Raw genomic sequence first — 21,248 nt, forward strand, 5'->3', positions numbered from 1 at the left:
CAACCATAATGTACTTAGTTATAAGCCCCCACAACACAAAATGGCTTCCTGGTATTTACTGTACAATCCCATCCTTGCCTTGACCACAGAAGCCCAGAAACTGATTCCAGAGCAGAGAATATCTTTACAAAGCAAAAAGTTGGGGAGGGGTGACACCAAGCATCTATAGTCACTGGGATAGATAGGACGAAGGTTTGAAAGCCATGTGCCACAGAGGACATTCTGCCTGACCCTGTTCTTCAGGTGACTCCCATTGCTCTCCTGCCCTGAGCTGACCTAACAGAAAGTCATGTGTACAAGGTCACATTTGTGGAAGTGGTGTCCAGAATGCACCCTGTGGCTGAGTCCTTACTTAACTATTCCCTCACCTGCCCTTTACCCAGGCGACACAATCCCGTTTCCCGTTATCCATATATTTTTTTCTCTCAATCCATTTCCCCCATCCCAAAAGAACGGCGTTAGCATGCTTCAGTGAGCCCAGATCAACAGGGAGGGGCTCTGCTGTCACAGTCAAGGCTGCCCTTCTTCAGGCCTCAAGCAACACGAGGTAGCCTTCTAAGTGGCGGCTGCCACCTGCCTCCAAGTTGGAGGTTCTGATCCTGTCTCTCAAAGAAAGAGCTCTGTTAGGCAAAAGTGACATTCTGCAAGGCCCTGTGCGTGTCTCATAAAAGTTCCTAAGGCTGTCATTGGAGGGGAAGCAGCAGTCATTTCTGGATTTGGGAAGCTGCCAGAGTTGGGGAGATCATGTTCCCCCATCCTAATATTAAATATGAGGTATGCGTGTGCTGGGGCCATCATCCTGACTGCGATTTCATTACCATTGTAATTAGACATCACATCGGTATTTATACATAACTTGTAATTCGAAGATTCTCTCTGTGTATGACTCTGGGCTTTACAAATGAGAAATCTGGGTTCTAGCTGGCCAGGGGGATGGCATGAGAGAATTTTGAAATAATGAGATTTGTACTGCACCAAAGCCACTGGCATCTTACAATACTATGTGTATTCTCTCACCTCTCTAAGATGGTGGAGTGTGTGTGTGTGTGTGTGTGTGTGTGTGTGTGTGTGTGTGTAAAGAGACTTCTTATTCTGGCTCATCCATAAACAGTCATTCACACTTTTTTTTTTTTATTATTGTGGTTGGTTTTAATTTAGCATATGTTGGTTTTAACATAGCATGTTGCTATGTCTGCACCTGATCCCTAGGCAGCCAGCATGGCAAAGCTAGAAAACAGCCTTATTATCTTCTGAGACTTCCCATTCGTTTTGTTTTGCTTTGTTTTGTTTTGTTTTGTTTTATTTTGTTTTGAGGCACAGTTCCTCTTTGTAGCCCTGGCTGACCTGGAACTTGCTCTGTAGACCAGGATAGCCTCGAACTCAGAGATCCACCTGCCTCTGCCTCCCAAGTGCTGGGATCAAAGGTGTGTGCCATCACTTGTAGGCTTGACCTCCCATTCTTAGGAAGCCAGCCCAGGTGCCCCCAGCCAGAGGTGGCAGGAAGGGCTGGATCTGGCGTCTCCCATGACACCCGTGTGACTTCAGCAGCGGGTTGGTTCAGTGTCCAGGTGAATGTATTCATCACCTGGACTTGTGACAGCAAGACTTTGGTTTTATCTCAAGCAAAACCAACAGGGCTGTGAGGTTTGTGAGGCCTGCGCTGTGGATAGTGGTTGGCAGCATCCACTGCCTTGGGCCTTTGTACCCAGCTGGTTGTAGGATACGGGAAACGACTCAAGGCAGGCTCCTGGCATTCTGCTAAGGAGAAGGACCCTGGTCAGGAACTGTGCTAAGAGTTCCAGGTGAGGACGGGAAGCTAGAATAGGCAGTGCAGACAGTGTGCCCCTCCTCACAGGCATAGGGGTGCCATTTAATTTCTCTGAGTGCTGGAAGGGGACTTGGTGAAATTGATTTGGCAGAAAGGTTAATGTGTTATGGCTGCCAATTGGCCGATTGAATTGCTAGTAATTGAGGAAGGGGAAGCTTTTAATTTGACACAATAAAGGCTACTCCACCAGAGCACATAGTTTAGATGTGTATGTGTGTATTTGTGTGTGTGGTATGTGTACACCTGTGTGGGGCTACGTGTGTATGTGTGTGCTTATGTGTGCAAGTGTGTGATATGTATGCACACGTGTATACATATGTGTTTGTGTATATGTGCACATGTATATGCGTGTATGCATGAAGTGTGTGTGCATGAATGCATGTGTATGCATATGTACATGTATATGTGAGGCTAGATAGCCTCGTTTCCCATCTCAACCTCCCCAGTTTTAAATGAAGTTATTATCATTCTCTGTCTATTTACAGGCCCTGACTTGAAACCCTACAGAAAGCACAAAATATCCATCAACCCCCCACCTTTTTTTTTTTCAGTGTAAGGCCATATTACTGTAGACATGTAAGTACAGGCGCTGTGTCTTACAGACCAGGAGTCGTCTTTCACATGGGCTGTACCTTTGTTATCCCTAGGGCAGGGGCGCCACAGCTGCAGGCTGTGCTTAGTATCCACATGTTCTTGGTTCTGTAAATAAAGTTTTATTGAAACAGAGATAGCTTACTTATGTAGGGACTGCCTAGTGCTCCTTCACATGACGATGAATTAGTTCAGTGGGTGGCAAAGATAGGCCAGCAAAAGCCTGGAATATTTACTGCGGCCTTTTCTGTATTAACGAGAGCATTTACTGACCCCTGAGCTTTGCCAGATTTAGCAAATAAAAAGATGCCCACGTGCATCTGAATCACCCACAAACAATAATTTCTAGCGAGGAAGCATTCTGAGTGTGACTGGGTAGCTTATCCATCTCTGTTTTCCATAGGGAAGCCCTGTGACCCTGAACAAGGGTATTGGAAGGAACCAGAATCTCCTACTTGTATATGCCTTTTCTTACAGCCTGTTTTAGTTCATATTTATTTTACTGCTTTGTAATGTTATGTGTAGTAGTGAATACATTATGTGTAGATAAATATATAGGTTGTGTGTGTGTGTTTGTGTATACATGTGTGTACCTGTGTGGGCATATGTGTGCATGTGTGTGCATATGTATACATGTGTATGCACATGTGTGTGTATATGTGTTTGTGTATGTGTGCAAATGTATATGTAGGTGTGCATGAGGTATGTACGAGTGAGTGTGTATGCATGGATCTATGTATGCATGAGTAAATATGTTTGTACTCATGGTTTGTATAAGCCGCTGTTCTGCAGCAGCCTAGCCGGCCCACAGTGTGTCCTGAATTTAACTGTTTATGTCTGCGCAGTCTCTGATGTGACCCTTAGGCCTCAGTTCTCAAGGGTTTCAGCAACCTTGTTTTCTTTTCCCTTTGGTTGACAACATGAGTTTTGTCCACCATATCTCTGGATCTGGTGTGCTTGTGAAACTTCTTGGAGTGCCAAGCAACTAGTCAGCTTGTCACAGCGACCATCCTACTATAGTAGATACTAAGGACTTCTAGATATGGTGACCTATCAAGGAAAGGGCCACATACTTCCTGGAACCCCCCAGAGAGAGGGAAAAAATGGAGTTAGCATGTGGAGCTTCCTCAGAGTCTCTCATGAACATCGTTTCCCTGCCCCCGATTGTTCCCAGCCCAGCCAGGAGCCAGGCACATGCAGGTTCATAAGCAGGAAGTGCACTGCATCAGGGGAAGGAGACAGCCTCCTCTCTCCCCCCGGAAGCCACATTTATACTGTCACTGAACGGTGGTGACAGTCTCTAAGGCTTCATCTCTGAACAGGTCATTCACAGTTGGTACAGTTCTCAAGCAAGAAGGTTGGCAGGATGTCTTAGTTTACTTTTCTATCGCTGTGATAAGATACCACGGTCAAAACAGTTTAGAAAGTATTTCATTTAAGCTGATGGTTTCAGAGGCATGGCGGCAGGAACAGCTGAGAGCGTCCATCTTTCACTGCAAGTTAGAGACAGAGACACCACACTGGGAATGGACAGGGTTTTGGAACCTCCAAGCCTGCCCTCAGTGACATATCTCCCTGTACAAGGCCATAGATCCTATAAGGCCATAGATCCTATAAGGCCATAGATCCTGATCCTTCCGTAACAGTTCCACCAACTGGGGATCAGATATGCAAACCTATGAGTCTGTAAGGCTCCCTCTCCTACAAGCCACCACACAGGCCACAGCCATTCTGCACTAGAGACTAAATGCTGTCATGTACCTTATATAAGTGGGGAGCTCCATTAGCCTCTGAGGCCAGGGGTCTGTCCTCTGTCACCATGGAAATGACGTTTTTTGCCTTCCCTCATTCCTAAAGAACTTCCTTGCACTGTGCTCTGTACCCAAAACAAGGCTTGTCAAGATGGTAACACTCAGCACACGCTCAGAAGAAACACTGTTCATTGCAGATTTTAAATACCTAAAATATTCCTAGGAGGTGTGATGAGTAGAGAGAACAGCAGTGGATAGGTGCTAGTAGTGCCCATAAGTGCTAGTAGTGCCCATTGCTCTTCTGTGTGCCTTTGGTTGATGAAGACACTGGATCCTAAGTGACTGAAGAACTCACTAAAATATGGGCATGGTAGTGCCCATCTGCCATCCCATCAGAGACTAAGGCAGGATGATCATGAGTTCAAGGACAACCTGGGCTGCCTACTGAGACCTCGTTTCAAAACAAACAAACAAACAAACAATAAGCTGCCGGGTGTGGTGGCACACGCCTTTAATCCCAGCACTCGGGAGGCAGAGGCAGGTGGATTTCTGAGTTCGAGGCCAACCTGGTCTACAGAGTGAGTTCCAGGACAGCCAGGATTGCACAGAGAAACCCTGTCTCGGGGTGGGGGTGGGGGTGGGGAACCAACAACAAACAAAAACACTGGAACTGTAGCTCAGCGGTAGAGCACTTCGCTGGTGTTCTCAAAGTTCCAGGTTCAATGCCCAGCATAACCAGCAAAAAAAAACACACTAAGAGTCCAACCCAGTTTAGAGTAGAGATTTGTTAGATTTTAGTGCTGAAGGGCATGTGTTTGTGGGTTGCTGGAAGGGGGACAACTTCTAAAAAAAAGTCCCCTCCTTTCACTTTGTGTATCCCAAGGATTGAATTTAGGCCGTTAGATTTAGCGGCAAGGGCCTTTACCCACGGAGCCACAGTGATAACCCTTAGAATGGATTTTTGAATTTGAATCTGAGTCTCGCTGTCAAAACCAGCCTACTACACACAGTCAGTCTCACTGTTAGTGAACTGACTCACTGGTCAGGTCTGAACGAGCATCCGGCTACACCAAGTGTCTTGATCTGTTCCTTCTACCCCTCCTTCCAGAGCCTGGATTGCCAAGGCCTTCAGAAGGAACAAGTAAAATTTCCACTCTTGTTGGTCATCTCCCCTGGGGCTATGACTGGTTTTCCCTGTCTCCCTCACCATTGAGCTGGGTGCTAAATCCATCATGTGAAGGGAGATCCTTTTATTATTCAATGGTGTGTGTGTGTGTGTGTGTGTGTGTGTGTGTGTGTGTGTGTGTGTGTTGCGGTGGGGGTTGTCAATCCCTGGGGAAGGCTTTGTGGAATCTGTTCCCCTTGCCTTTTTTCCTTTGGCACTGTCTAGAATTATAACTTTTAAAGCCCTTCTTGGCTGGAGGATTTTTTATTGTAAACATAAAACGTTCATTGAAACATTAAACATTTTACAGCTGTTTTTCAGCACATAAATTTTCATAGACACCCACCCCTCTCACAGCCACACCCCCATCATATATTTCTCTTCTTCTTCTTTTTCATGTCCCTTCTCCCCAAATGGTTCCAAAAGACCAATGTTCAGGGTAGGCAGGGGGCTAGATGACAGATGAAATACGGCGGTTGAAGTAGATCATGCCATTTGGAAAAAAAAAAAAAAACCACACTGTATTTTAATAGGAGGAATGTATATTGTGACAGAACCAAGCCAAGGAAAGGAAATTCTCCTGCTGTTCCTTCCAGCCCTGGCTTAAGCCTCTGTGAGCAGAGTCCTGCCCCAGCCCCTGCTTAGAAAGGACACAGGGAAAACCCAGGACGTGTCTCCACTTACATCTGTGCTTGGAGAAGAGCTGACTCCAAGGAAGTCGTGACTCAGGAGAGCCAGTCTGGGATTGGTCCAAGAGCACCTTTTGGCTTAGTTAATGCATGGATGTTGGGCCACTTATCAAAGCAGTGTCCACCAGAAAGCTGACTTAGACTTAGGCCCGAAATCGGCAGGATGATCTTAGGAGCTGAGGTGCATTCGTTACCTTTCTAATCCCTGTGATGTAATACCTGACCGACGCCAGGAAGGGAGGTTTCTTTTAGTCCAAAGGGATGCCATCCATCATGGGGAGGAAGACTTGTCAGAAGTGGGAGAATACTGATCGAGGTTCATCTGTAGTCAGGAAACAAAGTGGATAGGAAGTGGTAAAACCCCAAGGCCCATCCCATTGACCTACCTCCCCCCAGAATGCCTCTTCTTTTTCTCCTAGAACCTTCCAAAGCAGCACTGACAGCTGGGGACCAAGTGTTCAAAGACAGGATTTTGTACGTGTGCACATGTGCACATGAGTTCAGTGTTATGGTAGGGTGTCACACCCACTTGGAGCTTGAGTTATAGGCATGTGAGCCATTAGATGTGGGTGTTGGGAACCAAACTAGGGTCCTCTGGAGGAGTAGGAAGTACTCTTAGCCTCTGAGCCATCTCTCCAGCCCTCCAGGTACAATTGTAAGATGTGGCTTGCTTCTGTTGCAGGCAGTGATGCTGCTCAGGCTCCAGAATGGGATGTGTGTAATTTGTGACATTGTACAACCCTGAGCAGCACGGTGTACTCTCAGGCCATCATGCTCTGTCTAACTCAGAACTGTGTTATCCCGCTGTGCAGTGTGTCCCTGCTGCATACGCTACCGTCCAGTAAGTCACTTGCTAATCAGACCGTGTGCTGTGGCGGGGTAGCACCTGTGTTCCAGCCATCTTTAGTTTACTTACTAACACAAAAGTAATGGTGGCAGCGCCCAAGAACGTAAAGGAAAACATTGGGGAACTTCGGTAGGTGAAACTGGGGTCCCAGGGGGGCACTGAGTGCATTATATAACCCCCCCCTCTTATTTTCTGCTTTTGCTGACCTAGAATATGAGTTCATGACCTTATATGGCAGTCCTGTGATGGGAATAACCTGATGGAGATTAAAGTATACTACATGCCAGAGTCATGTCCTAGTTCTGTCTCCAGTTTATTAAAAAAGACAAATCAGTATACATCCAATGACTGAATGAAACTTGTCTACGCCCTTATGAGCAGCTCATCACCAGCATCTATAAAGCAGCCCAAAGGTTATAAGTGGATATGACTATTGCCCGTTAGTAGGGGTGATGAGCCTTTGCTGGCCAGTCATTTGCTTGTCTCCACCTTCTCTTTGCTGGACATTCTCCTCGATACCTCCCCTCCCCGGGATTCGGTGATAAATAGAACACAAGTAACCTGGCCCCTACTGGCCGTGATGTTCACTCTTCTCTCGGGCTTGTGCCCCACCCTAGCAACAAGTTAATTTTCTATGGGAAAGACCCGAGATCTTATTACAGTGTGGACAAGAACATCAGCATGCCCTAACTGGTTAGCAGCTGGCAGCTGAGTGAAGTCACTGAACCCTGATAGGAATCAGCGGGGAGATTAGGTAAATGCTTATTTGAGGTGCTGTCAGGGCCACTGTGAAGGGTTCCCCCTCGGAGGCTGTTTTCTCATGTGCACTCGGATTACATCGCTCAGTGATATTCCATCTGCATGTACCTTGCCCTCTGACATGACAAACACAGATGCCGCCAGAATCCGTACAAAGCCGTATATCTCAAGCAGGAAGGAGCATCTTTGGGAGGAGAATTGATTTGCAAAGCAGCCCAACACACGATCTCTTATATCTCCTCACAATCAAATAATTCATCTTTATACTCCTTGGGGGCCACAGTGAAACCCAAACCTGAATGAAACGGAGGACCGCAGGGCTTATCCGTAGCAGCCAGAGCAGAGCAGTTAGCCAAGTGCAGTCTAAAATTATCAGTCGCTGAACATAGCCCAGCCGTGTGGGAGTTCTCATTGGCCAGGTTGGGCACTTTTATGGGAATCTCCCCTCCCATTCGTCAGGGCTGGTCCATGAGTGGCTGTGGTCCCACTGCACAGATGAGGAAAGTGAGTCCTGGAGGACTTATATTCCCTGCCATGCAGAGAGGAAAGGGGGGAGGGGGCTTTTTAAGAGTTCAAATTAAAAACATTAAAACCTTTAAAAATCCCATAGCTTTTTACATTGAGTTACCCATGTTAACAACAGTGTGGGGATGGGGACCGAGATATTCAACATTTAGGTTTGGAGTTGATAGCCCGTTAGATCAGCGTGGAGCGTTTGGTGTTTATTTATTGCTTCCCCCACCCTTACTGTTAGGGATATATAAACTAGGTAAATATTTATTTTAGTAGAGAAAAATAAAAGTGAAGAATGTGCATGTGGAAAATAGCGGAGCATGAATCAGGCGAGAGGAAATGTTTTCGGGTCTCGTTGAGAAATAGCTAAGGAGGGAAAATTACAGATCTTAAAATAGACGCAATATATTATACAGCTGTGAAAACGGGCCAACTAGATTGCCTGCATTAAAGCCGTATTGGATGTTCAAATCTCGAGTTACCTGGAATGCGACTGTACTTCCTATATTTAACTAGGCTTTTTATAAACTCTTCCTTTAACACCTCAAGCTCACAAACATATCCCACGTGGTTATTTGGTATCAAATTTGACTTTCTCCACTCTGAGAGTCCTCAGTAGGAAATCTAGAAGTCAGTCTTCCAGAAGGGTTCTACTGTTGTCCTCTCCTTACATCTCCGCATCAGTAGTAAATAGTCTGCGATGAACCAAAAGCTGGAGAAAAATAGGCCGGCATACAGAAAGAACTTCTAAGTCCTTTTCGCTCTAACCTGACGTTCGAGCAAATGTAACAGAAAACATTGGCGAACTTGGCCCCTGGAGTATCTTTACATCGGAAGTCCCACCTCCACCTGGAAGTCCCACCTCCATCCAGAAGTCCCACCTCCATCCGGAAGTCCCATGTCTTGTTCTGTTATCTCCATTGCTGCCTTGCCTTCCCCTGTCTGCAGTCAGTGGATAGGTACTTAGTGAATTTTCAGATAGTAGGCATCCAGTGTGACTGCAGACAGCCTGAGATCAATGTGTCTGTTAGGTTAGCAAGCATACATGTCATAGCTATTGAATACGTGGAACATTACACATTCCTAGATTAGTGCTTCTAAAAGGACAGGCACAGAATAAAAAGAGCCAAACTGTTCTTCATATGTGCTGTCTCCTTTTGCCTTTCTTCTTGAATGCTGTACCCTTGGGACATTTTTTTTCTTTTATCCAGACAATTAGTGTTTATTAAGGAAGACGCTCATGTTCTGACCCACCGACCAGAGATGAACAAAGCCTTCAGAAGTTCTAGTTGTATCCCTCAGCACCGGTGACTGCACTGGTATAGTTAGCTATGGGTTTCCTTCTGTTTACCTGTGCACAGTTTTTCTTTCTTTGTTTTACGTATGTGTGGGTGTGTGTGCATGGGAAGGTCTGTTGCTGTACACGGTTGATGCTGTTAATCATCCTTGATCATCTTTCGACCTTATTAATTGAGACAAGGTCTTTCTAGCAAACCTAGAATTCATATATGGGCTGGTCTTTTTACTGCGGCCATTGGCATACAGATTCAGATTTGTGTTTGCGTGTCTGCTTTAACCGCTGAGCAGTACAGCCAATGGTTCTTTGTCGTGGTTGGTTAGGAAAACAAGAGGAGGTGTTCTCATGATCAACTGGGCTTCTGGCCCTGGCGAGCTGCTTGGGAGGGTCTACAGGCCTTCAGTTAAAGAGTCGAGGAGTCAAGGTCAGGAGCTCTATTTACTCAGCAGAGGGCTGATAACTCGCTTACAGTACTTGCCCCATGGGTGTTCCTCATCTGCTGGAGAGGTGGTGTCATGCCTAGGTACAGGGCTTGCTCTTACCACATGATGATGAAGACTACATTGGGCGACATAGTCTAGATTCTAGGTCTGGGTAAAGCAGGCTTAGTTGCTCTCCCTTGGGTCATGTCCTATTTTGGGACCATAGGGGCTTTCAATGCTAATTATCTTAAGTCTGTGTGATGATACAGAATGGGTAGAAATATTCATTAGGTAATACCTACCAGGACAGCCATAGTGCTCGTACACTGTTCAACATCCCCACATTAGTTGGTCAGTCATCTTGCTCTGAGATGCCCAGGTGTCTCTCTCTCTCTACCTTCCACGGGAATTCCCAGTCAACTCACCACCTGAAAAGTTAATACTTTTTTTTACCGGGGAAGGGAACTTTCCAAAGACATGACCAGAGCTCCTTCAGATTGGGCTACAACATACCTTGTAAATGTGTCCATGCCATTCTTGTAAAAGGACACTCTTAAGAGCAGTTTTCAAGACATCTCAGATCGCATTTGACCATGGAAGAGTCCTGCTCCTCCAGGTCCCGCCCATATGGTGTTTCATTTTCCTAGTACTGTAATCCTGTTACTCAGTACTACAACCTCACAAGACTGCTCTCAGGATGGAGTGAGAAGAACTCATGCTGAGGTTCCATTGTTCACATACTGTGGGTCCTTAAAAAGTGACATAGCATGGTTTGAAATCTTTGTTTGGACACTTAAGTATTGCAGGTATCTTTGGAAGTACACTGTGGTCATTAGATTCATAAATTCATGGATTCACTGAGTAATGTCCCAGTCATTGTAATTAGCTTTTCTCTCTCCTCAGGAGTTTACCGCTTCTTTGGGTTGGGGAACCTTCAAGCTCTCCTCTCCTTGGTTTTGTTTGTGATGTATAAATGACTTGCGTCAAGGGCATCTCCCTACTCTCTTGTGGAAGACTGGAACAAATCAACTGTCTTTTGGTACCCAATCATTCAACCATCTGGCCCTGTTCCTCTCCAAGTTCCAGCCACTGGTGACCCTCATGCTCATAGCAGCTTTCCAACTGTGAAGACCTCCCTCAGGAGCTTTAGTTGAGAGGTCTCAGCCTCACAGCCATGGGTGGTGGAAAGGGGGAAGGGAGCGATCATGAATGAATAACACACACTAGGGGAACTTGAACATGGATCACTCTTGACAGCTGCAGATTGTATTCCTCCTTCACCCTCAGTTACCCGGTAGAAGCAACTCAAGAAAAGAAGGGGTTAGTTTAACTCCATCCAGACTGAGACAGCATGGCAGGGTTCATGGCGGTAAGACCACGTGACTGAGAACCAGGAAGCAGAGAAAGAAAGCCAGAGACTGGACTGTAACTCTTAAGTCCCAGCCTGCCTTGGCCCACTCCCTCCAAGTAGGTCCCACCTTCACCAACTCACAGAACAGCATCCCCAGCTGGGCCAAGGGGGAACCTGGATGCATTTCAGTCAAACCCTAGCAGGGACCTTGACCTCATGCACTTTGTCCTTCTCAGCTGGACCTGTCATGTGCACGGTGTTTTATGAATGCTTTGGTTTCTTTTCAAAACTGTGCTTACTTAATGTGTATTTGGACCTCCCTCCATCCTACCCCACCCCACCCCACCCCACCCCCACCCCCACCCCCACCCCCAAATCAACAAAATGGGCAGCTCTGGATGCCAGAGTGAAGGCTGTTGAGACAGGACAGAACTCCAGAAGACCCTTAGGCATAATTCAGGATGCTCTGAAGTTTACGGAGTCCAGGATTCTATAAAAAGATTAGTTAGGCAATAGTTTACTTTGGGCCATTAGAAGATGGAGTAGAGCCAAATATCCTGCCAAACACAGAGAAAGCTGGGGAAAGAAATTATTTTTAGTGTACTGAGGTATTAATAATATTCCTGTAGGAGGCTCATTAGTTATTGGTGCTTTGTACTGATTGGGTAAATTTCAGCTGTGTGTGTGTGTGTGTGTGTGTGTGTGTACACATGCATTCATGAGTGTGTTGTTGTAATGTAACGTGTTTTCTGTATACTCATGTTTTTCCTCCTGCCCCCAAGCTCCCAGAATAATGACCCTGAGACTCAAATATATTTACAAACACCCAGGCCATATAACTAGGCATCTTCCCCAACTAGCTCATAATGCAAATGGATGGCTCATGAGCACAGCCATACAGACTTCTTTTAAAACACAGTCGAGCACCTATTCCAGCTAGCTTTGGGATGGTGAACAAGGAACCCAGAATCCATGATGGTTTCGTGATCCTCCATTCCAGGTCTTGCTGTCTTTGCACAGTCTTCTGTTCACTGACTGCACAGCCAGCAGGATCTGCAGAGATGACTAGATGCAACTTCTGAGTCTTGTCCATCACTCATGGGGATCACTCACTGTGCGGGAGAGAAAGCTGCCGTGTTGTGAGGACACTCAGTCACCTGTGTGGAGAGGAATCCAGCCACTTCCACTTCCTACGTGAGGGAGCCATCTTGGAAGTTGATTCCAGAGCTCTAACTGAACCCTTGATGGCTACAACTGGCTCTAGTTCTGATGGAAGCTACCAACATGGCCCCAAGCCAGAATCCCCAAGCTAAGCAGCTCATACTTTTCTTAGTCATGACACCCTGCACGAAATATTCATGTCTATTATTGGTGCAGTCTGTACATCTTTGGAATGATTTGTTACACAACAACAGATACCTATAACAACTAGAAAAAAAACTGATTCTGGCTGCCAAATTAGACTCCAAACTGTCCTATTTGGAACTACCAACTGAAAATGAGGTACGGCTGGGCAGTGGTGGCCCATGCCTTTAATCCCAGCACTTGGGAGGCAGAGTCAGGCAGAGCTCTATAGATTCGAGGCCAGCCTGGTCTACAGAGTGAGTTCCAGGACAGCCAGGGCTACACAGAGAAGCCCTGTTTTAAAAAACCAGGAGAGGAGAGGAGAGGAGAGGAGAGGAGAGGAGAGGAGAGGAGAGGAGAGGAGAGGAGAGGAGAGGAGAGGAGAGGAGAGAACAAAGCCAGGCATGCTTTAGTAAGTGTGGTCTTACCAGACACTGTCCACTGCAGACCTCTTTCCCCCAGAGTTTATCTAATTGGCCCAACAGGATCCAGGCTACGTGAGTTTGTTAAAACCACTACTTTTCATGGGTAGCGGCTTTACCTACTTAACAAATAGATGGGTTAATCCTGCAAGTGTTATCTTATAAATATTGAAGTTCGTTTTGGTTTAAGCCTTCTCAAGGAATTACCACCGGCGCCTTCCCTCCCCATGCAGACTGAGTTTATCACATAGTCTCTGGGATTTGGGATTGTTGTTATGTAAAGTCTGAAGAGTGGCCGGGAAGACAGAAGGTGTCAGCTGTGTGGGACATAGGACACCCTGTTATTATGGTTTGAGTATTTAGTGTCCCACAAAGGTTCAGGTTTAAGTGTTCAGTCCCAAGATGGTGTTCCTATTTTGGGAGGTCAGGGAAACTTTAGGAGACGGAGCCCTCTCGGAGGAAGTAGGTCATTTGGGGCACGTGATTGAGGCTCTTGTATCTTGCCCTCAGCCATTCCTGTTTCTTGCTCAGCTTCCAGTCAGAAATGAGGGAAAGAGGCTTCTCTACCACGTGTTCCCACCACCATGATGCTTTGCCCAAATGTTTGGGTCTACATAACGCCTGACTGGACTGAGCTCTCTGAGACTGTAAGCAGAAATAAATGCTGCCCCCCCTCCCATTTTAATGTTGTTCTTTCAGGCATCTTGCCCTATTCATGAGAACACCGTCTGACCCACCTCACTGGTAAGCAACATGGATAACTGTTGGAGCCTTCCCTGTGATAGCTATGATACTAGCCTGGTCCATGAAGGAAATTAATCTCACAGCCAGAGTGCTGAGTCACAGACTCATTTTCTACAGCTCTGGAAGCCAGAAGCTCACATGCACTGTAGCCACTGCACCAAGTTCTTCTAGAGGGCACTCTGCCTAGTTTCAGAGGTTGCTTCTTAGTGTGTCTTTAGAAGGCAAAGAACAAGAGACAATCTCTCATTCCGTGCTCCTCCTAAGGGCAATACTGCCAGCCATGGGGCAGGGGGAAGGTGCTCCACCTTCATGCTTGAGTCACCTCCCAGAGGCTGTAGCTCCCAACGCCATCATCTGGTGGCTCAGAGATCCACAGAATTACAGCTCGCAGCACTGACCTTGTGCTGAGCCATGCAGGGCATTCCTTTCCAAGGCCTGTCACTCTTCACCTGCTCTTCCCTCCGTGTCCTTCTTATTTAATTTTTAAAGCCTTTAAGATTTCATTAATATTGAAATTTTTTTCTCTAAATCAATTCATAGATTTATTAACTTTGTTTTAAAAGGAATCTTTCTATCTCCATTACCAAGCAAAGATCAATATGGTTTGCCAAAAATAGATAAGGATAAAACTAAATGATGTAGAGAAAATAACTATAGACAGATATTGTTCATCCCAGCAAACTGTGGGAGCCAGAAAAGAGCTGAAGACCAAGGCTTGTTCTCCTTTCATGTAAGCAGGAGGTGGGCAAGATGCTGATGCTAGAGATGAACTGAACCTAAAGCAAGATTCTGTCCCATCAGAAGAACTGAACAAGGTTACTAAACGTGAACCCTAACCCTGGGGAGACTGTATAAGCACCCCTGCATTGCCTCACATGTGTTCTCCAAGTATGTTACCCTTCTGTATCCTCTGACTGGTCAACACCATTCCAAGCAAGAATCTACTCAGCTGTATATCTGAGTGTGTGACACGAGCCCTCAGACCCCAGACTCCTACCATACTCTTTGTTGTTCTGGACCATGGAGGTTGAGAACGGCAGCTTTGGTACATACTCTGTCCGCTCTTGCTGCGTGATTCTGAGTGTGGCAATGGACCTCTCTGAGCCCATGGGTAAATGATAAGAAACACTCATTGGACTGTTGAGATGGCCAAGGCTGATGCTGTGTGTGTGTGTGTGTGTGTGTGTGTGTATGTGTGTGACATTTCCCTTCATTCCAAAGAAGTTACATCTTAGGCGCTGTATTTGTATTGTGCATTTGAAGAGTTTGTGGTTGAATTCCCGAAAGCGTCTTCTTCCTCTGCCTACATTGTCTGCCTGACCGCCCCTCCCTCCCTCCCTCCCTCCCTCCCTCCCTCCCTCCCTCCCTCCCTCCCTCCGTCCATTCCATTGTTTAGAAGAAAAATGTCCATTTCTGTCACTCCCCAGGGCTATAGTTCAGGTGGCATCTCTCCTTGCTGAGCTGGAGGCTGAGCCATGATCAAGCCATCTGCATGCTTGGTTTTCGATAGTCAGGTTGCACCTAGCCACAGACAAGAGATTCCCACTGACTTAGCTTTTGACCAGCTAGGTGAGAGGGATGGTGCATGAGAGAAGCAAAAGAGGAAGGACTTCATGAAAGAGCATCATGTTCATCCACTGATACCCACACCCCGTGCCTGGCAGGATGCCGTCAGGGTGGGAATAACAGAACATCAACCTGGAGCCAAGCATACAAGAAATAAATTCCTAAATGCGTTGATTATGAAGAGAATGGTCTCCTCTACCCCAACAGGACTGGTTATTCTGTATGCCCCTCTTATTTTGTCTGGAGCCCCATGTTTAATGAAGACCAGTCCAGGGCTTGTTTGTTGGCACAGTGGAGCTGTTGCCCCCTTTCCTCACTGTCCTGTAGTTTGGGGGCAAAGCTGAATGGGATTGTGCGGACCCTAGCACCTTGAACCAGAGAGGTCTACTCTCCCCGGCCTCCCCTCCATCAAGTGCTGGGCTGTGCCCTGGACCCCAGGAGGCTGAGCTTGCAATGCACCAGCTGTACAGGATGCAGGCAGGATCTGGTCTGAGGCGTCCAGAAGTGGCGACCTAAGTGGGATCAGCTGGTGCTTCAGCAGAAGTGTCATTTCATCATCTTCACAGAAGAGGCACCGTGTTCTCTCACAGCCAGCAGTTTGTGGGGCGCCATATTGTCTTTGCTCTCCCAGCCCCCCCCCCTTGCCTGTCTCCAAATATGTCTGCATATTATTAAACATCTCAGTGTTCCTGTCAGGAAGAGTTGTTTCATGGAGAGAGAGGTCCCTCCAGTCCAGCAAGAGGCACCTTTTGGTCATCTTAGCTAAGAAGAGCTCATGGCTAAGGGGAGATGCCTCTCTATTCAATAAATTTAAACCTCCCAGGACTGAAAGAAAGTGCTGTCCTTCATCCCTCCGGGTATTTGCCAACCTTAGAAAACGTTCATTGGCCACGTGAGCGAGCTATAAAGTGAAGAATTCAGTTTATCAAGTTTGTTACAGTCTTTTTTTTTTTTTTTTTTTTTTGTAACATAAGAGGAAATAGTCTCTTAGCAATGGCCTGTTAGTTTGTCCTGTGGATTTAATACTCAGGTTGCATGGTGGCTCGCTCTTCCTTCCTTCCTTCCTTCCTTCCTTCCTTTCTTTCTTTCTTTCTTTCTTTCTTTCTTTCTTTCTTTCTTTCTTTCTTTCTTTCTTTCTCTCTTTCTTTCTCTCTCTCTCTCTTTCTTTCCTTTCTTTCTTCCTTCCTTTCTTTCTTTCTTTCTTTCTTTCTTTCTTTCTTTCTTTCTTTCCTTCCTTCCTTCCTTCCTTCCTTCCTTCCTTTCTTTCTTTCTTTCCTTTCTTTCCTTTCTTTCCTTCCTTTCTTTCTTTCTTTCTTTCTTTCTTTCTTTCTTTCTTTCTTTCTTTCCTTTCGCTCTCTCTCTCCTTCTTTGTGTTATGTCAAAACATACTATTTCTCAACTGTATGTTCTATTTATTAACTATATGTGAAGGTGCTCATTCAGTGCTGTCACGTTTACTTGCAACCCCATGGTCCTTAGGAACCTGTCCTCATCCTCATCTCATCCCCATGGTCCTTAGGAACCCGTCCTCATTTTCGTCTGCTTTCTATGTTTTCAGGTACTTAACAGTATACCATGCCCTGAAACTACTATGTAGAAAATTCTGGAACTAAGCAGTTTATAAGTTCTGAAAGCACACTTCCTTCTGTAAAATGATAAAAATCTCACGCTGTCCTGCTTAGACACCTTGAATGACCATGGTGTGATGGTGATTACACAGGGCCGTGCTCTCTGCAGTTCCGGGCACCCATTGCGTTTCTTGGAATGTTCCTCTGTAGATGAGGGAGGGTGTCTATTGCATAGCTAGTATCCTTCCATTTTCTCCAGCACAAACTGTGTATGTATTAAATATGAGTAACATCCTTCTTGGTCCCCATGATAACCCATGCTCCACTTTGTTCTTCAGTGAAGCTTCCCCTTCTAGGACTCTCATACAATTGGAGTCTGACAGTACGCTCTAGGCTGGCTTGCTTCACTCAGCACATGCCTTCCAGATCTGTCCCTGTTGTAACACATGGCAAGATTCCCTTTCTAACATTGCTTTGTCTTTTGGTAGTTTCATACATGAGTACAGTATGTTTAGATCATATCTCCCTTCTACCCCCCACTTGTGAGTCTCTTCCCTCCCCCTGTTAGAATGTTGGCTAGCTTGATCCTGTGCAAGTCTTATGTTGGCAGCCATAGCTGCTGAGAGTTTGTGGATGCGACGACCCTGTCATTTCTAGGAGACAGTATTTAGCAGCAGTCCTCCATGACTTCTGATTGTTACAGTCTTTCCTCCCCATTATCCCTGATATACCCATAGCCTTGTGGGAGACAGGCTCAAGTTCCTTCATATTTTTTTAACGGTAATATTCCATTATACAAAAGCCAGTTTAGTTTATTGAAGATGCTTGGACACTTTGGGCTAGGGTGGGCAGAGCTCTTAGGAACTCCTTTATACAACTATCTGTTTAAATATCGCCCTCAGTCCCTTTGAAAATTTATCTAGGAGCGAAATGGCTGGGCCTTAGAATGGCTCCACATTCAACCTTTTAACACTTGTCAAGACTGTGCTCTTACATTCACGCTGGCAGCCTGTGAGAGTCAACTTTATCGTAACCATTAGCCAATAGCAGTTGTCTTCCCTTTTCCTTTCTTTCTTTCTTTCTTTCTTTTTTTATTTGCCCTTAGGTTTTAGTTTTATTTAAAAAGATTTGTTCTTAATTATGGGTATGTGTCTGTGTGTGTGGTTATGTGCACATATGAGTGCAGGTGCTGTCAGAATCCAGTAGAGGGCGCCAGAGGGCGCCGGACTCCCCCTAAAGCAAGTAGCAGCTATGAGTGCTGGGAACCAAATTTGGGTCTTCTGTAGGAGCAGTCTGAACTCTTCACTGCTGAGCCATCTCTCCAGCCCCTGCCTTCTTAGTTTAAAACAGTGACATCTTACTGTGACTTTGTTTTCTATTTCCCTAACCATTAATGGTGTCAAGCATCTTTTCATGTGATTTTTGTTGTTGTTCCCTCATGTCTTCATCTTCTTTGAAGAAAGCACCATCCAGGTCTAACACTCCGATGCCTTGTCTCTTCCCCACTTTCCCTTGGCTTGTGGCTACGTTCCAGCAACTCGAGTTTCAAGGGCACTAATTTCCTCCGCTGCTCTTTAGAATTTGAGGTAAAAAGAAAACAGTAATTGAAACAGACAGTCGTTATTTACATCTGGGAGGCTGGTATTACACACCCTGATGCTCTTTCATTAGCTGTATTATATTCTTATTATGTGTTTTACTAGGTAATTGTAATCTGTGGCTTTGGGATTTTCTAGCTTTCTTTTTGGTTTATTTTTATAAACAGACAACAGCATGAGTCTAAAAGAACAGGGCCTCAGTAGGAAAAAAAAAAAAAAAAAAAAAAAAAGGAAGGCGAAGGAGAATGAAACCCCAAGCCAGCCAAAGGAGATCTGAGGGCCAAAAATAACTAAATAAGCCCTTCAGAGCTTACTAATCTCCACACAGGTTTTCCCTATAGTTTCCAGAGGTGACAAAATGGGCTCAGTCGCTTAGAATGTAGTTTGTTGCTCTAATTGTGAAGAATTTTAATTAGCCAGTATGTTTTATGGTGCAATGAAACGCTCAGTTCGGAGCCTACGAGTCCATCTCTCTGTGGAGCGAGAAAATGAATATTCTCACCAGAGATTAGGTGGCAACATAGACAGGACTGTCTAGTCAAAGAGAGAGGAGGCCAGGACTCACTACCCCTGCATGCTAACAAAAGATGGCTGCTATACCAAAGAGCAGGCAGGGCAGGTTTCCACTCACTCATGTTGACCATCAGAATTGAAACAAGCCCCGCAAAGGTCTGGCGTTGGCATGACGATGCTCTCCTCTTCCAGCCTCTGCTCGATTCGGCTTGATTATGCTCCTCTAAGAGGGTCACAAGACTAGGCGTGGTCCTCGGGCTCTGGCATTTGATGGCGAGGTGTTTTGATATTCTAATCAGTTGGTAGTAGGATGGAAAGTTTAAATGGAAATCATCTGAACCATACCAGGTGTTCTTTCAGACCATCTACTGACAACTGAGAGTTTAGGGGAAGGCCACCCATCCATCCATCCATCCATCCATCCATCCATCCATCTACCTACCCATACCCACCTACCCATCCACCCATCCATCCACCCAACTACCCATCCACCCGTCCATCTACCCACCTACCCATCCATCCATCCATCCATCCATCCATTCATCCATCCAGAAAGCCAGCAACTCATCCATTGGTTCACCTGTCCATCTATCCATCCATCTACCCAGTCATCCATCCTACAGTCTGCCCACCAATCTATCCATCAATTCCTTCAGTTGCTCATTCATCTGTTCATTCACCCAAATGCTCTGTCCTTCCATCCATCCATCCATCCATCCATCCTTTCATCCATCCATCCATCCATCCATCCATCCATCCACCCATCCATCCATCTATCCATCCATCCATCCATCCATCCATCCATCCATCCTTCCATCCATCTATCCATCCATCTATCCATCCATCCATCCATCCATCCATCCATCCATCCTTCCATCCATCTATCCATCCATCTATCCATCCATCCATCCATGCTCTGCTCTTTTTCTGTTTCCCTTCCCCTACCCCTGCTTCTCTTTCTTACTTTGCTACTTCCTTCCAACCTCCAAACAACTGTTCAGTGCTCATAACAGTGAGTGTGCATCCTAGCCTTTGGTGGCATAGTAAGTAAACGAAACAAGGTTTTGCATTCTGTGAGACTGTTATATGAAATGGGTAATTAACAGATACAATCCTCCTCAACTGAAGTCCTCTTCTATGTTTATGTATTCGTTCCCAATAGATCATTTACCATGTCAGCCAGGAACCAGATGGGGGCCTGGAACGTCACACTTCTTTTGACAGAAAAAAAGTTCCAAGTTAAACATTACTACCTACAGTAGGGTGTGAATTATCAAGGGGCAGAGAACTCTTTCCAAGTCCAGGAGTCTGCCACTGGGAGTGCTGAGACAGTGTGCCCAAGCTAGAAGGACATCCTGCAAGGGTCTCTAGGGGTAAGGCTGGAGAAAAGCCACTGGGTGGCTGGTGACTCCATGAAGGTCAGACTCTCTGGGAAGCCGCTCTCTAGTCCCAGGTCAGGATAACACTGGAGATGCCCATCCATGAAAGTCACTTGGAGTCTCCCAGGAGGAGGAGTACGCTAGGACGTTTCCTGTTTAGGGGACAGGATTGAGTTGCCCACAGGGAGATGCCTCCAGAGAACCTCACACCAGAGCCTGAGGCCTCCAGTGTCCCTCTAGTGCCCTCTACTGGCTAAGTTTGTCGTGGTGCCAGCCGGCACAGGGGAACCAGTTCTTGGTCCTAAGCAGGGCCAAGGCAGCTGGGTACGACAAAGACAGGTCATCTGTTGACAGCTGGGACAGATGTTCAATAAATACCGTGGGGGAAATAAGCTGAGTGAAGAAAATGAGAAGGCTCAGGTGTGTCATTTTTGACCGGGAGTATTCAAGACAGGGCTCTCAGGAAAGGCAGCATTTGAATGCAGGCCTGAAGGGAGTAATGTCACTGGCAGAGCATTCACCCAGAAGAAGCAGCCATCGAGTGCAAAGGCCCTCCGGCCAGAGCCTACACGGCACGCTTGAAGAGGAGGCAGCCGCAACCTAGTGGATGTGAGTGGGGGCTTAGAGGACGCCTGAGAGTTAGCATGCTGATGTGGGAAGCCTTCCTTCTAGAGAAGCTTCTAAAATTTGCTCCTTTTCCCCCAAAGAATGGGTCCCCCAAAGAGTGGATTGGCGAGAGGGGCAGTAACACGGACAGAAACAGAGACACCACACTAGAAAGCTAGGCAGCGATCCAACTTAATAAAAGACCTCAGAGCCAGCAAGGCCAAAGCGGTTCCTGTTCTGCTCCGGGTGACAAACCGTCTTAGAAATAACGATGGTAGGCACGCATGTAAAGACA

At 46.1% G+C, this 21,248-nt stretch overlaps 1 protein-coding gene and 1 long non-coding RNA gene across 3 annotated transcripts in view; one reads left to right on the top strand and one right to left on the bottom strand.

Annotated features, from left to right (window-relative positions):
- Wwox (WW domain-containing oxidoreductase) overlaps nt 1–21,248 on the top strand; it is a 913,078-nt gene that overhangs the window by 511,348 nt on the left and 380,482 nt on the right. The window lies entirely within an intron of this gene.
- Nucleotides 1,122–10,284, bottom strand: Gm39257. The gene is made up of 2 exons (XR_879216.3): nt 10,165–10,284; nt 1,122–6,346 (listed from the first exon to the last, which is right to left on the bottom strand). It is a non-coding gene; the product is annotated as a predicted gene, 39257 (long non-coding RNA).

This window comes from Mus musculus, chromosome 8, assembly GCF_000001635.26.
Source record: "Mus musculus strain C57BL/6J chromosome 8, GRCm38.p6 C57BL/6J".
Taxonomy (NCBI): Eukaryota; Metazoa; Chordata; class Mammalia; order Rodentia; family Muridae; genus Mus; species Mus musculus.